This window comes from Callorhinus ursinus, unplaced genomic scaffold, assembly GCF_003265705.2.
Source record: "Callorhinus ursinus isolate GAN/ISIS: 27379988/994484 unplaced genomic scaffold, GSC_fseal_2.0 scaffold1, whole genome shotgun sequence".
Classification (NCBI taxonomy): domain Eukaryota; kingdom Metazoa; phylum Chordata; class Mammalia; order Carnivora; family Otariidae; genus Callorhinus; species Callorhinus ursinus.
This window is the reverse complement of record NW_027397063.1, coordinates 2,543,558-2,561,242: the sequence shown is the minus strand read 5'-3', so window position 1 is coordinate 2,561,242 and position 17,685 is coordinate 2,543,558.

Here is a 17,685-nt window from a genome sequence, read left to right as displayed (position 1 = left end):
CATCTTTTCAGTAAAGAGATGAAATCAGAGTTCTCTCTTATGCACACACTGAAATTAGGAGCCTAAAGGAAAACAAAGAAAAGAGAGATCCTGTATTTTGAGCCAAAGCAGTGGCTAACCCGAGACTGTTTATTTTTTGTTTTCACCTGTGCAAGTTCAGTGCCTTGCCTTTCTCTACTTCAATAGGCATTGACAAGCTAATTCAGACCTGTAGGTAAAGCTCAGTCTAGCTCTACACTAACTACACTTTGAGTGCGGTAAGAAGCCTTCACAGCGGATGGAGGAACCAGAGGGGATGCTTCTCCAGAACAAGCCCCTTCTCATGTGACTCACCAAAGAATATCCCATAGCTCATCCTGTACCTTAGGAAGAAGACATGCCCATTTGGAGGTGCTAAAAACAGGGTGATATTGCACATGGGCACACATACTTATTTCTCTTCCTTGCTCATTGCTTTTAAGTGCTAACAAAGTATTGTGCTTTGTGCAGTTTCAAGACAAAGAAAGATCTCCTTCCTTAATTGATTTCTTTATTAACTTTGCCATTCTCCACATACATCCTCCATGGCCCCGAGTACATACTACGTTTCAACACACACGGTCAAGAGCAACTTAGGCGATGGGTCTAAAGTGTCAACCCTAGATTCCAAGCTGCACGGACAGAACCAGCAGACACTTTAGAGAGTCTGTGCTATCACAATACGCCCTTGGTTTTCCCCTCATCCACTCGGTTTCGCCCAGACCCACGGTGAAAACGTGCTCAAGGGCAAATGGCACGGGTCTTTTAAAAGGAAAATACATGATTTTTACTTACTCCTGTTTTGACTAAGGCAGGAATTGAAACTCAAGAGCCTGCTGTCTCCCAGACTGGTGCGAGGTTAGCTTAGCAAGTGTTGACACCTTATTAATATTTAAAAGAATAATAATGTATGTATTCCTTTTATGATATTTATTAATATCCAAACACGATGCACGTTTCCTGTTGCTTCTCAGTGCAAATCCCTTGTGGAAGATAATTAAGCCTATGTCCCCGTGCTCCCTGATAAACTCAAGTCTGGGTTTGACCCCACATCAAGCTCTTTTCTCTCTTCTGTATGTAATATTCCCTGGAAGGGTCTTATGAGCTGAATGCCATAACATGCAGCTTCCCCCTCAGGGCTGGCTCAGACTTATTAATGACTTAGCAATTCAAGTGGCGACACAAATAAATTCTGATATTTCATTTTAGAAACTCCCCAGATACTTTCAGCCTTAGGTGTCCAGATGCTTGAGAGGAGGCTCTGGATGTGTCAGCGAACTGCCCGCATTCTTGGCTTCTCTCTGTGGGCCTCGCTAGAGACGAATATATATCTCCCCCAGCAGTCTTCATAGGACAGGTCAAGATTAAAGATGACTCTAAGGCTAGGGTTTGCTGAAGCCTCACCTTACGCTGTAATCGTCGGGGCCAGAGTTTCGATGAAGCACCAGGGGGCAGAGCTGAAGGCCTGCGCCCCGGGCTGCTTTGCCTTCCTCCAGGTTATCTGCCCTACCAACCACAGCAGAAACTTACAGCTTGGTGAGGCAACAGTTGGAGTTTTCTGGGCATCCTCCAAGTCATGACAATAAGCAAAGCCTCAGCCGGCCTCTAGTAAACTTGACCTTACCACTTCCCTAGGAGCCCAAGACGAAAAGACACATATGTCATCAATGAGCTGCCTAGAGGAATACTCAATCTTATCTTAGCTGGAACTGTTGAGGATTCTTTAATTTTGTGCATTGACCCACACCCTGTGACCTACTTCCTGCAAATGATTCAGACCCTGGGCTCCTGGCTTGGGAGTTGTACCCGAGCAGCTACAACTGACTGTGGCTTTGCCAAGTCATTGGATGGCAGTTTTCAACCTCACTCAAATCAGCTAAAGCTTCTACGTGCAACTACTGGGGGTGGGGGGGAATACGCCCAGGTGTCGTTTTTAATGGTTCTATAAAAATACCACCAAAGGTGGAAAGATGCACAGTTGCCTAACCCTGTAATTAATGTATAAACTTCTCTATGCAGTCCAACCCAATTAAAGCATTCTCTGTTAGGCTTTTGCATTCCACGATACGGCACACTGCTTCTGAGCATGTTCATCATAAAGCAGATTCTCTGATCAGAAAAGAGAGGCAAAGAAGGACCTCAAAAAATGAGGTAGTCTAAAATTCCAAGAAGACAATGCTGCTCACTTATCTCTCTGTAGAACACATTTTCATTGTTTTCTCAATCTTTGTGGTCCAACAGAGGTGCTATCCAGAAACTTCCGTGCCATGCTGATGATCACCTCGGTGATGCATTTGAAACTGAGACATGGACGTCAGGGCTTCATGGAATGAATACAACCTGCCCTTGGCAGATGCAGCAGGTTGAAATAACTGGAGGGCTCTGCAGGCCCCGCTGTGACAGATCTTTCTTGGCCCCTCATGATGGTGTCCACAGCAGAGCATGGCTATCTTATGCACAGGTATCTCACTCTGCCTGGTAAAAGTAGAATTCAAATTTAAGTCCCCATAAGACTTTATTGTCTGGCCAGACAGGACTTTCAGGATTTATTTCTTAACTGTGTCTAGATGAAAATGTGTGGCTCTCCGGAGAAATAGGACTTTAAAGGAAAAAAAAAAGGCAGATATTGAAACCCATCAATGAAACCTGTCAACCCATCCACTCAAAGCTGTCTAATGACATGAAAAGCTGTTTAATGACCATTGTTTCCAATAGAAGAGCGTAATAAACTGCTTCAGTACTCCAAGGGTGGCCTGTGGATCAGCAGCGTTGACATCCCCCTGGAACTTGGGAGGGCTCAAAATCTTGGGCCCTGTCCCAGATCTACTGAGCTAGAGTCTGCCGTGTTGCCAGCCCCCCGAGTGATTCCTGCACACATCAGAGCTGGAGAAGCGTGGCCCTGAAGAAGCCCTGCACAGGTAGGGATTTGGTAAAGAACATGTGATGATCATTTTCTGCAGTCTTTGAGATCTGTTTTCCTTAGAGCTTTCTAAAATGTTTACCGTTTCTACCTTGTTGCCTTGGCACAATTTTGTAAACCCTGGGTGTTTCTTAGACAGCAGAAACCCATAAGAGGAGAAGCTCATGTCCTCCAAGAGAGAGTTTTCTCGGATTGTCACCCAGACCTCTCCTCTCAAGTGCTGGGTTTGGGTCAAGTTTACAGTTTGAGGTTTGTCACACAATGTAGGGAGGCTCCCGTGCGCTCCATCTATCAAGCTGGTGGCCACACGGATATAAACAGAAGGCTTTTTTTCCACCCCCCAGGGGCCTCAAACGCTGAGTTTGCACCTAGTTTGCATTTTGGAAACTCATCAGTCCTGTGAGTTCTTCCAGATGCACACCACGTGTTCACGGGGCAGCGTTGCAGGTGGTCTCCGTTGTCCTCCATGGGCTGTCTTCCCCGCAGGAGACCTGCCTCTGCTCTCCAGCCCTTGCAGATGTCATGTCCTGTGCTTTGTTCCAAAAGGAGGGACCCAGGCTTACATTGTCCCCACTTGGATTGGCCTAACCAGAGTCCAGAGGACCCATTTACACAGGCATCCAGGAGTTTGACTACCTCTTTCAAATGCATCTGGATCCTTTCAGGTCTGCCCTGGGCCAGGAGTCTTGTTTGGAATGGTTTCTCCTTACAGAATTTTGGCTCTTCGGCTTCTGGTGCCATTTGAAACCAGGAGGGTAAAACTGGAAAACTTAAACAAACCCTCTTTGAATGTTAGAAATGTTCAGCATTCGAGGTTTGGTCAAACGACGGAAAACATTCTGGGTTGGTACTGAACTTTCCAGCCCGTTTCTCCAACCTTGAGGCTAATTTTAGCATGAGATTCGGGCAGGGAAAGCTAAAGGAAATGAAGCAACTAAAATTATTCTGAGTTGGAGAAGCCAGAATTTACATTGGTTAGATAGTGTAAGACTCAATAATTCAGTTGAGGTGGCAGATAACGAGTGTCCCCAATGTGAGTGAAGCACGTGGCTTCGGGGACTTTGGACTTTTCTTGTAATGGCTACTCATTTTCCTGGTAGTAGGCAAATTAACAACTTCACATGACTCCTTACCAACTGAAGCATAATACTACCTTTTTCACCGGGGTGCTGGGAGGATCAGTAATTTTTGAACTATGCAAAGTGGTTTTGAATGGAATTAAAAAGAGACCCATGGTTGAGGCTTCAATATGGAAACATGCAATAGGTGAATTTTAATACTTGGACTTGCCGGGTATCAAAAACACATGACATCAGGACCCTGTGTGAGAGGTCTGGGTAAGAACAAGTTGAAGATAGCTTATGTAGTCGATGTTGGAGGAATCTTTGGTGTTCATCACTTAATTTTCAAATTAAATGTTCTTTTGGAAGAGTCTTATTCAGCCCTACCGACACTAGCTGCAGATTCTTACAGAACCTCAAAATGTCAAAATTAAAAGAAAACATCAACGGTCCTGAGAAAACAAAATATTGCACTTAGAACTGTGGGTGTGTATTTTAATTTCCTCTTCTTTAAATTCCTTTCCCTTCCTTTGCCAGTTCAGCAGCTGGCTGGATTTCTGGGTGGAGAGCAGGAAGGAAGATCTTGCCCACGTTCTGGTTCTGATTTCATCTTCTTCACAAGTTTTCAGTTTATTCAAAGCAGAGAGAAGAAACAGATATATTACCATGTGCCACACCACTACAACCATACTGTAGCTATGACAGCAGAGTCCCTCAGCCGCTGGGTCAAGTCATGTAACATCCTTACTGGGACTCGGAATATACGGGTGGTATATATACACATACATTTAATTGAAGATACTGTTTCCCACACAGGACTTACATCTGAGACGACATTCCAGGATATGAAAATTTGCAGGAATGGCAAGGTTAGTGGAACTAAAAGGATTCCTGTGGGAGTAAGATGGGGGAGAGTTCATTTAGGCTTCTGTCATCAGAGGACAGTGGTCTTGGCTTGCAGGACACGAGAGTTTGGTGGCCTTTGATTATTACGGAAGTATTCATCTTAGTTTGTTTCCCTGTGCTTTTTAAAATTTTACCATCACCCATTGACAATTCTCAGATTTATATGGAAAATGGAAGCTCAAGGACATGAGTTTCTGCCCATGTGGACCACACGCTATGAACTAGGACTCGGGAAATTCCTCATACTCAGAGTGGTTGTTCAACAGACTTTAGGGGGTTTCAGAAAATCAACCTCATGAATGTTGACAAGCCTGAAATTGTCTCGTCGTAGGTCTCTGTGAATATCCTTGTCAATGAAAAGATGTTCAGGAAACATACACTTCACCAAATTTTGTAGGTGACCTTTAACCTCTTCTTTTAGTGCTCTTGTCTTTAAACAGAAATCCGTTACTCCCCTTTTGACTGGTGTTGTCAATTTCTCCTCCTTTTAAAATCACAACAGTTCCATGATCAGAGGCCTCCTTTCTCTACCCCTCCCTTCTTGGTGATGGTCAGAGCCATTTACATATGTATGAATGTATTTAGCTTTAACTTCCCTGCAAAACTCAGGCCTAAGAGCCTTCTTCTTCGGTCCCCCTAGCTATATGAATCTACATCTGGGTTTCTACCACTCCCTGGTAAGGCTCATGAATTTTCTCTATATCCCACGTACAAATGCCTCTCAAGGATGCTCTACAGCACAGCAATTTTGTTTTTCTTGAATTCTGTTATCATGACATGAATTTGCCTGTCTTAGTCTTTGGCAGAATTAGTCAATCCCTCCTTTATCCCTACATTTCTTGTCTCTTGCAGTGTTTTTCCCCTAGGCTTTACTAAATATCAGGAATACCTCACTTTCTCTGCAACTACTTACCTCACTGAGTATTTATTTTCTAATCTTGGGCTAGGCAGACCGGGTCCCGCTCAGAAAAAGGCTCACAGTGTTATGAACCATTCACATAAAAAATGAGAAGTTGATATTGAAATGACCGGTATGGCCAGGGCTGGGACTGGGGAAAGGGGAGTGAGACTCTCAAGGTACACAATTTAGGGAACCATGGACCGTCAGTATAGACCCTGGACTTGGGCGACCCTAAGAGTGAGTGCTTTCTTAAGTTTTGTACCCTATGGGCCTTACTTGCCTCACCACACTGTCGACCCTCCATATTGCTCACAAAACTGAGCAGACGCCGTGGGCTGGGCAGAGGGTGGGGTCTGAGTCAGGAAGAAAGTATGTGGCTGGAAATCCCGTAGCACATGGAATAGTGGAGTCCTGAGCCGGGCTTTGGCAGTAGGCATGTGCATTTTTGGTAGATAAAAAGGCCAGGGAGAGCAGTGAAGGTGGGCAGAGCTCTGAGGCCAAAGGCAGATCAGAAATAAGTTCTGTCTGCTTGGGCGCTAGTGAGGAGTCCAGTGTGGCTGCCATACGTCAACTATGAGGTCACAGGCATCCTGACAAGGGCAGTGGGGATGGAGGGCAATGGGATGGTGATGGGCTGACAACATTAACAGTCTCAGTGTCTTACTCCTCCTGCAGTCACAGCCTTTACCCTCTAGCTGTGGTCCCCACCCCTCTGACACTGAGCTCCGCCGTAGGACTTGCTTTGACCAATGGGGCAGTTGCAAACTTGCTGGAAGCAGAGGCCTGGAAAGGTGCTTGCTCGCTGGAATGTGCCTCGGGCTGGTGTGCTGGAAGGCAAGACGCATGGAAGAGAGCCAGTCGTCCCAGTCGAGGCCATCCTAGATCAGCCAGTAACCAGATGACCGTCAGACACTTAGGTGAGCTCCAGCCTAAACTGGAAGAACTGACCACCAAACCCGGCCATGATGAGCAGAACTGCCCTGCCTTCCCATGAGGTTTGAGCAGTAATAAATGGTGGTTGTTTTAAGCTGTAGCATTTTGTGGTCATTTGTATCATCCCATTACCATGGCGATAGTCTTGGCTGAGGAAGAGGTAAAGATGCAGAAAGCACCAGCGTTGAGCTGCAGGCTGAGGCAGTGAGGCAGAATCAGATATTTTCAAAGTGAAAGAAATTCAGAAGCTCAAAATGAGAATACCTACAAGGGAGCAGGAGGAGACAAAAGGCAGGGGGCGGGGGGGAAAGGGAAAGGGGACAGAGGGAAAATGAGCATGGTACAAACCAAAGGAAGACATTTCAAGGGATGAGAGACAAACTGAGTTAGATGCTGAAAATAGAGATGAGAAAAACAAAGACTCTGGGAAGGTCAGCCGATTTGACAAGAAAGAGCCACTTGAGATCTCTTCCTTCATGGTGCCTCCTTAGACTAAATGGAAAAGTGACATCCAATTGTGCTGGTATACAGACAAGCAGCTCCTCCTTTGCTTGAAAAGGAACTTAATATGAAATTAATTGTTGCATATATACGTTTTGTCTGAACGTATCTAAGTTGGTTATGTGACTTTTTCTGTCTCAATTCAATTAAAAAAACATTAATAGAGCTTCTACTGTGATAAATTGGAGAGAAATTACACCCCAAAAAGAAAGATATGAGTATTCTTTGTTATTGCATTCCACAAAACAGCTGGATCCCGAGGGTATGTTTGGGATGGGCGGACGTGGGGCAAAAGGAAGTGACCTTCAAAGAGAGGGATGGCCACTCTCCATAGCAGCCGAAGGTGTTGAGACTTAGTTGCTCAAGTGGCCACCTGCACTACCAATATATAATGGATATTCCATATCAGAGTGAGGGGTGAGACAAGAGCATGGGGAAACTTCCAAAGAGGTGTTCAAGAGCCACTTGGGCAACTGATTCTCAGTAAGGACATGAAGGGTCAAGAGTGGGCAATGAAGAGGAGGTCTTAGGAGAGTGTTTGAAGTGTGGCTTCTCTACTCCTCTCCCCCTGTCCAAGTGGCCAAAGTGTAGGGGCGGGTCTACCACTTGTGTCAAATCTGGAGAGAGGGGCAGAGAACATATGTCACTCAATCTGAGGCCTGACTCACCCCTGTGACAGTGAGTGGCCTCTTGTAAGCTGGGACAGTAAGACAGAAGCTACATTAGGAACCTCCAGCAACCCCTCCAAGGTGCCTCAACTATGGAATCCCCAAGTAAGATGGTGGCTTGGCACTGTTTTAAAAGGGATTCTGCCCACAGGGATGGACTTCCCAAGCATGATCTCAGCTGGAAGAGCTTGTGGTGTAGACCACTGGGAGCATGAGTTGAGATGGGATCGGGGGCCGAGGTCCTAGAGAAGGGCCCAGCCTGAAGTGGCGAGTTGCATCAGAAGGAGCGAGGTAAGAGAGCCCGTGAGAATGCACAGGGGAGAAACAACCCATGTGAAACATCCATGAGGCCAGAGAGAGCCAGGCCACTTAAAACAATGGCTGACAAGTGAGCTGCTCCTAATCCCTCCCACGGTCTCCCTTCATCCCCTCCAGCACAGCAGTGTGCAGGCCAAGTTGACAAGGACTTGGGATGGGTATGGAAGTACTGCCAGCAGGAAGGAGACCCACCACCCCACCCAGGTGGGCAGCCCAACAGGCTCCAACTGCGGTGATGGGCGTCCAATCAAGTTGGCGGTTTAGATGATCTGAGACTCTGTTTATGATATAGAGTGAATTTAATTTTTCTTCTTTAAGTGAGGGACAAGGAAAGGATCACTCATACTAAATAGGTTCTCAGAAGATGGAAACAACCCAGAGGGACCATCAAGGGATGAGTGGACAAACAAAATGTGGTCTGTCCTTACAACGGAGTACTTTTCTGCCATAAAAAGGAATGAAGTTTCCGTATGTGTTACAACATGGATGGACCTTGAAGACATTATGCTAGACACAGAACAAATATTGTGTGATTCTACTTATATGAGGTGCCTAGAATGAGTGAATTCATAGAAAAGAAGGTAAAAGAGAGGTTCCCAGGGATTAGAGGGAGAGAGGAATGGGAAGTCACTGGGTAATGTTACAGAGTTTCAGTTTGGGGTGATAAAAAGTTCTGGAGATGGGTGGTGGTGATGACTGTGAATCATGAATGTAATCATTAATGCCACCGAATTGTGCACTTATAAATGATTAAAACGATAAATGTAATAGGTATATTTTACTATAATAAAAAAATCAAGTGCCTTCTATAATTAGATCCATGAATTCTCTATGACCAAAATAACTGATGGTATCCATGATGGGGCTTTTTTGCATATTGCTCCCCACAGTTCCAGGGTGAGTAGCAGTGGGATTTATTTATTTGTTAATGTTTATTCCCCTTAGCAATGCTCTGCTGGCCAGTTTAAAATAGATACAGCCAAGATCTGGATCTTACCTTTAAGTAAGTGGGTCAGGATAGTCTACCTTATGGCTTGAGACTCAAAAAGGCTTGTTTAATGCAGTGTGTGGTACAGTTAACATAATAGTTATTGCCTAAAAGACATTAACTATATCTTTATTATTTCTATGATAATAAGAAGCAATCAGAAGATTGCTCAGGAAAAGGAGTCTTTGGAAAGTTTCTGACTCTGGTCACGTCTTACATGGGAGTCTACACCTTTTGTTCTAGAAGAATCTAAAGTTGTATCTTCATAAGATAAGCAAAATGAGACTTAACAAGATTTTTTTTCCAACATGTAAATTGGCTTGTATTAAATTTCACTTCAAAAACTATATAGACCCACACACTCGGATACTCACACACACAGTCGAATCCAGGATATTGATTTTACTTTGCGCTCTGCCCTCACTTGGCACCAGTGTGCAAGCAAGCCCAAACACATCACCTTTCTGTGTTCCCTGTTCCTGTAGTTAGTGGACCACACAAAGGGCAGACCCAGAAGAGATCGCTGATTCAATCATAAGTCAAATGATTAATTCTTTCCCTGCAGCCTCTTAATATGTAGGGATTATCAGCTTGATGCCTGAACTGGAAATATGCTACCATTGGGTTTGAATCCTACCCAATACCTGTCTTTTCCTTGGATCTACTCAAGTGTTCACCAATACCCTTCTAGGCTTCCTGCTCCCAGGTCAGTCAGATCAAAGAAAGCATGGAGTCATGCTGATGAAAGTGTTTAATCCCTTAAGGATGGCCTGCCTCCCAGGGCGCCCTTTACAGAGATGCCAATGGAAATTCAAAATAAGAGGTATGGGTAAGCCTCCATGTTAGCAGTTATGTGTCCTGTGCTGTGCTATTTCTGGGAGTGCTGTCCCAGGGCCACCCACGACCTGGTTATCAAGGTGGTAAGAAGTAGGTGATGAATTCTTTTAGGTTCAGAACCCTTCACCTAATGAAACTACACGTCTTTCAACTCCAAGATTTTCATCGGTATTCATATCACTCACCCAATGGGTATATGAGCTTCAGCTCATTTCTCTCTTTTACAGTAAATTGGAAACATTTGGAACAATTGGGTGGTTTCACTGCACTTCAAGCCATCACCTGAAGGAGTACTATATTTTTAGTCCATCACTTCCTGTCAAGTTCAAGTTTATCTCTACCAAAAATATGCTTCTGTAATGCCATGAGGGTAGGGACGCCAGATTTAGCAAAACAAAACAAAACAAAAGGATGCATCATTAATGTTGAGTTTTAGAAAAAGAAAATGAATTAAGTTCTCAAAATGTCCCAATTAATGCATGAGGTGTACTTACAGTAAAGAATTATTCACTGTTTAACTGAAATTCAAACTTAACTGGGTGTCCTGTATTTTATCTGGCAGTCCTCACTGACAGTCAAGATGTGAGATATGCATATGCACATATCACCCAAGAAGCAGGACGCTTAGGGGTAAATTTAAGTATACAGGAAAAGATAATAGAGTATGACAGTGGATTTCAATCACTGCGGGCTGCAGTGGAGTTCCTTGTTTTGGTTTTCCTTTTCTTCCTTTTTCTTGCAGTCCTTTCAAGGCCCTGAGGAGTTTTTAATACCAGGCTCATGGTGCCATCGGTTTGTCCAACAGTAAGAAGCAGTGGCAGAAAGGATCATTTATCTTGCTTTTTTTTCAAGCGGGATTCACCTGCTTTCTAGTCCAGGAGGACTCGTGGTGGTATTGTTCTCCCGCGCTGCTTTTCCAAAGGAGAACCAGGGCATGCTAATTGCTGGGTGTCAGCGGCACTCCTGGAAGTGGACGACAGCTGGGAGCTGAGCGCGTTCTGCAAGGAGAGGTTGGGGTTTCCATTGTATAATCTCGCATCCTTCCATCTGCACTGGCTTTTGTTTTGGGTCTCAAGCAATTGGCTAGAGCTGAAAACATAAACACCTCCATGCGCTTGCCCCTTATCATTTTCTTTTCATGTTGGTTTAGGAAATACACCTGAGAGACCAAAGACACACAATGAACCCAGCAATTACCAACCACCATGGGCAGGAGGCAAACTCTCCAACAACAAAACACCCAAGGAATGGGCTACTGCTGGCCCCTGACTTTCCTCAGGGTGCCGGGGAAACCTGTCAGTGGCCAGGCTCTAGGTCTGAGTCTAGGACTCCCTCCCATTCTTGTCTTGGGACAGTTGATTTCCTTGCTGCCAAAGATGGAGAGAGAACTCAGGAAGTTTTTCTCCTGATTTATTTTGTGCAAATAACAGGCACAGGTCATTCATGGTGCTGGGAAAACTATTTAATAAAGGGAAAGAGGCAGACTTAACGAAGTTTGTCATCTATGAGACATTTTTTTAAAGTTTATTTATTTATTTATTTAGTAATTTCTACACTCAATACAAGGCTCGAGCTCATGACCTTGAGATCAAGAGTCTCATGCTGTACTGACAGAGACAGCCAAGTGTCCCTAAACTGTGCATTTTTGGACAAATGGCTACACTTATGTAACCCACACCCCTGTCAAGATATAGTATGTTTCCACCATTTCATAGAATGCCTTAGAAAATCCCTACCCTATCCCACCCCCAAGAGGAAACCACTGTTCTTATTTTTCCTTCACCATAGTTTTGACTGTTCTAGAAGTTTATGTAAATGGATCATACGGTTTGTACTTTTTGTGTCTAGGTTCTTTTGTTGAGTAGATCAGTTCTTTCCTTATATTTGCTGAGTAGTATTGTTCTGTATAGACATACCACAATCTCTTTAGTCATTCTAGTGATGGGCATTTGGGTCATTTCCAGTTTGGGGCTATTATAAATAATGCTGCTATGAATACATTTGCACAAGTGTTTTATGGAATTTATTTTCATTTCTCTTGGATAAATATATAGGAGTGATAATTCTGGGGTAAAGGGTAGGTGATTATCAAAAAGACAGACAATACGAACTGTTTGTGAGGATGTGGAGCAATGTCACTGATACATTGCTGGGGGCATATAAAATGGTACAGTCTTTGGGAAAATTTTTGGCTTTCTTATAATCATCTATGAAACATTTAATTGAGAAGTTGTTAAAAGAAAGAGTATATCTCTCCTTTTTTTTCCCTCCCAGGAAAGGCTTTAGCAGAAAAATCCCAAAGAGACATTATAAAAAGAAGCCAGAGCGGTAGGGATAGGGAGAGACATTTGAAAACAACACCACCATTTCATACCTTAGAGATTGAGTTTTGCCCACATTCTATGTGTTTATCGAAAACGTTCTATGTATCAGGTGCCATTTTAGTGAGCAAGATAGACAAAATGCCTGACAACTTACATTTAGGGGTAAGGTCATCTAGAATAGAGGTTATGAACATGAACTGAGTTTGAATACCAGCTCAGCCACTTGTTAGCTATGTGTCCTTGGACAAGCAACCTAACATATCTTGTGATTTGGTGTTCTCACCTGAGAAATGGGGATGATGCCATTACTTCCTTCATAGGGTTGTTGCAAAATACCAATAATATATATATATTTTACCTCATAAGATTGTTGTGAATAGTAATCTGGTTAAAGCCTATAAAGGACTTAGAAAAAGTCTTGGCGTATAATGAGTATATGTTAGCTCTTTTTTTTTTTTAAGATTTATTTATTTATTTATTTGAAAGAGAGAATGAGAAATAGAAAGAAAGCACAAGAGGGAAGAGGGTCAGAGGGAGAAGCAGACTCCCTGCTCAACAGGGAGCCCGATGTGGGACTCTATCCTGGGACTCCAAGATCATGACCTGAGCCGAAGGCAGTCGCTTAACCAACTGAGCCATCCAGGTGCCCCTATATGTTAGCTCTTATTTGATGGGAACTTTGTGTTGCTATTTAGCACAAAGTTGCTAATTAACGTGTTATCTGTGGGAGCTTTTGCATAAATGATGAAGAAAGGAAAAAATGATTACCTCTCAAACCTCTCAGGGAAAAACTGAGCAGATGTGATTTTATGTTCATGCTCCCTTCCACAAATAGTAAATGACTTAAGAAATTGTTCCTATTTGCCATATTCTAGTTTGGTCCCAAAATATCAAAAGTGTTTCTTCCTTTAAGCAATTCTATAAAAATTATCAGAACAGCAATGATGATTAGAGACATGCGGAAAGCATGTTTATTATTATCAAGCTAGAAATCAGAATTATCTTATTGTGTGATAGGACTGAATTATTGTCCAGAATATTCTCTAGGTTCCCCTGTTCCTCCCCATCACATCTCCCATGGCTTCACTTTTCCTTCTCCCATGGGACAGACGAAGTCTTGGCTCAGGCTGCTTGTTCAATGGTAAGGAGCAGAGCAAAGGCCAAAGAATGGCTTAAAAACAATGGGAAGAAGATCCTAATCTCTGTGGTTGTAAGGGATGGAGATTTGGGTAGTTGGTAGCCATAATTGAGCCCATACTGACTGATGCTTTGGGTCCAGTGCTCCAAAACAAACGCTAACTCATTGTTTTCTCTTTCTCTGATGTCAATTATTACTTTTTTGTTAGTTGGTTGATTTTTTTAGGAATATGTATTTTCATGTACTAGAAAGTAAGGGTTACCTCCAGAACAACGCTTGTTCCCTTACTAAATTACTATGGATCTACCGCACATGCATTTATCTAAATTTGCCATTCTTTTATTATTCACTTAACAGGTGTTTCACAAGTCCCCAGTCTATGTTGCTTTCTGGGCTGGGTGTTGGGGGAAGCAGGAGGCAGTTCCCACATGTGTAAGACAGGGTTCCTGTCCTGGGGGGTACTTATCAGAAGAGTGGAAAATTTTGTTTTAAGGCCCATAATATGCTGTGCAAAGTAACACTGTGCTCTACTTCTACCACCAGCCTTCAACTTCAAGTGCTGGCCTCTAGTTAGAGCATTTTATGAGCTAGTATTGACTTAGTGGTTACCCTAATTTGTAACCTTTATAAGGGTTAGAACTCATATCATATCCCTTGTTCCTTAGCTTTCCAGGCTTACCATGTGCCTTTAATTAAATTCATCTCTCACCAAATGTCCCTTCTGTTTCCTTAATAATACTGGTTACTCTTATTGGCAACTTACACCTCCATAGATTTTTTCTTTTTTTCCTTTTTTTTAATTGTTATGTTAATCACCATACATTGCATCATTAGTTTTTGATGTACTGTTTCATGATTCATTGTTTGTGCATAACACCCAGTGCTCCACACAGAACATGCCCTCTTTAATACCCATCACCAGGCTAATCCATCCCCCCACCCCCCCCAGAAACCTCAGTTTGTTTTTCAGAGTCCATCATCTCTAATGGTTCGTCTCTCCCTCCGAATTACTCCCCTTCATTCTTCCCCTCCTGCTATCTTCTTCTTCTTTTTTTTTTCCTTAACATATGTTGCATTATTTGTTTCAGAGGTACAGATCTGTGATTCAACAGTCTTGCACAATTCACAGCGCTCACCATAGCACATACCCTCCCCAATGTCTATCACCCAGCCACCCCCTCCCTCCCACCCCCCACCACTCCAGCAACCCTTAGTTTGTTTCCTGAGGTTAAAAATTCCTCATATCAGTGAGGTCATAGGATACATGTCTTTCTCTGATTGACTTATTTCACTCAGCATAACACCCTCCAGTTCCATCGATGTCATTGCAAATGGCAAGATCTCATTCTTTTGATGGCTGCATAATATTCCATTGTGTATATATACCACATCTTCTTTATCCATTTGTCTGTCGATGGACATCTTAGCTCTTTCCACAGTTTGGCTATTGTGGACATTGCTGCTATAAACATCGGGGTGCACGTACCCCTTCGGATCCCTACATTTGTATCTTTGGGGTAAATACCCAGTAGTGCAATTGCTGGATCGTATGGTAGCTCTATTTTCAACTGTTTGGGGAACCTCCATACTGTTTTCCAGAGTGGTTGCACCAGCTTGCATTCCCCACCAACAGTGTAGGAAGGTTCCCCTTTCTCCACATCCCCGCCAACATCTGTCGTTTCCTGACTTGTTAATTATAGCCATTCTGACTGGTGTGATACACCTCCATAGATTTTCTCATTGAGGCAGATATCTAGAGTAATCAAAATCTCTCCAGAGTTTGACACCTTGTTATCTTGCTGGAGAGGAAGATAATGGCTTTTTGGGTGTCTTCCTCCCAAGAAATATCTAGCTGATAAGCACTGCAAACATATTTCTGATTTACATAGCGTCTGACCAGAACTTTCTAGATAGTGGACTTAGTATTCTACTTTTCTTCCCCCTTGTCATCCATTCACACTTGGAATTTTATATGCACTGGGGTTGAGGAGTAGGGGAGTAAAACTCTTTAACTTGAACACATTATCACTTTTTCCAGGATCCTGGGTACATCACTTATCTTATTAGTTGCCAAACAACTCCATTTTGAATACAGTCTAAAATCTTATAATAGATCTGCACTCTAAAACAAATTAACCCAATATTTCAGGTAGACATGGACAGATGGAATTTTGCGTCTTGACCAAACTAAGTAACTAGACTAAAAAGCCATAAAATAATGAATCATTGAACACTACATCAAAAACTAATGATGTACTATATGTTGGCTATTGTATTTAAATTAAAAAATAAATAAAAGACTTAATAATAATAACAAGAAATATTTCTTCCAGCTTTGGTGACTATATTTTCACTTGGACAGATGTTTCTTTATCCAAAAGAAAGAGAAAAGAATGATTCTATTGATTTCAATTTTCAAATTAACAATCTTTGATAACTTAAAAGTACTTCTTTTTTTAAATAGAAAACTAAAAAAATGATAGGAAAACACTGGGTGTTAACTTCATCAATAACTGAATTCATTAAAAGTTTACTAATTATACTAGCAACTATCATTAGTTCACTCCTCCCCACTAAGTGCCTTATACTCATTTAATTCTCACAAACCTGTATTTATCCCATTATATAGATGAGAAAACTGAGATATAAAGAGACTAAGTAATTTCCAAGCCATGTGGATAGAAAGTGGTGGAACCAGGGTATTAAGCCTAGGCAGGCTGGTTGCAAATTCTGTGCAAGTAATGACAACACAGTAGAGCCCAGAATATTCCACTTTGTTACCTTTAGTTGTTTGTATTTATTCTTATTCTAAGAATCAGCTAAAATAGGAAAGAGGAGATTTGTTGTAACAGCAATTCAATTTTCACATGCTTTGTAGCTTAGCACTGGGCTCATTTGCTGAAGGGTAATAGAAATATTTTCACTAAAGCTCCGAGGGTCTGTAAGAGGTGGTAACCAAATTTTATTGTCTTTCTTATCTCTACAATACGCATTATTTATAAGGTGTTCAATTATACTACAAAAGGGTCATATGTTCCCTCTGGAGATTTAAATAGCACTTTTGAGGGATCCTATAAATTGACTGTGACCCGGCCTGTATCTGTCCATGTCTTTATGAAAGACAGGATGCACTTAGGTCATTTTAGATCTCATTCAATGAGACAAGGGAATGATTTAGCAGATAACTAGATTGTTTGTAAAGTGATTCAAAATGGCCATTACCTTTTTCCTTCCTCCAAATATTCCAGGCGCTTTTTAACTACTCATGCAATGAGTATTGTGGACCACACTAGATTATAGCTCTCAGTGGCCAAGCCTTATCTTCCCTGTCAGACTGTAAATTTCCAAGCGCAAGGTAATGTCTCATTCATTGCCGTGGTACCTTAAGAACTTAGAATGTGGTAGGGACCCATCACTTTTTTTGTTGACTGGTACATCAGTCATTTATTGCCATAATCCTACTGAATTAAAAACATCCAAAAATCCTGAGTACTTTTAACAATGAACATTGTTAAATGTGGGCTCACTCAGGCATCTTCTATCAGCTGCAGGTTGTCTAGGCAGCTCTGCAGATCTTGACTGGGCTCCCACATGTTGGGGGTTGGCTAGCCTAGGATATCTGCAGCTGGGGCAGCTGGACTCTCTTCCATATGGTCTCTTATCCTCCAGGCTGCCTGCTCCGTAGCTTCCTATGGAGTGGAGGTGGCAGAGAAGAAAGAAAGCAGAAATGTCTACAGCCTCTGACATCTAAGCTTGGAATTGGCTCATTGTCATGTCTACTGCATTGTATTGGCCAAAGCAAGTCACGAGGCCAGCCCTGATTCAAGGGGTGGGGATAATGGCTGGATTTTTAATGGGAAGGGCTGCAGAGTCACCTTATAAAGCATGAGTATACAAGGTGGAGAGGGAGCAGTGAAGAATTGAGGCCAACTGATCTGCCACAACTAGAATAAAATAAAGATGAATCAGAGGTGGTGTCATGAAGTGGGAAGAGGGGAAAAGGTGGAGTAGCTGGTTCAGGGTCCCTACACTTTCTACAGCTACATGACCACAGACCTGCCATGTTATGCCATGTCACGTCCTTCATCACAGTTTGGGGTCTTCCTAAGGTTGTTGGCAGAATCCAACCGGATAAACACACTGAATTGCTTTGTAAATGATAAATCTCAATG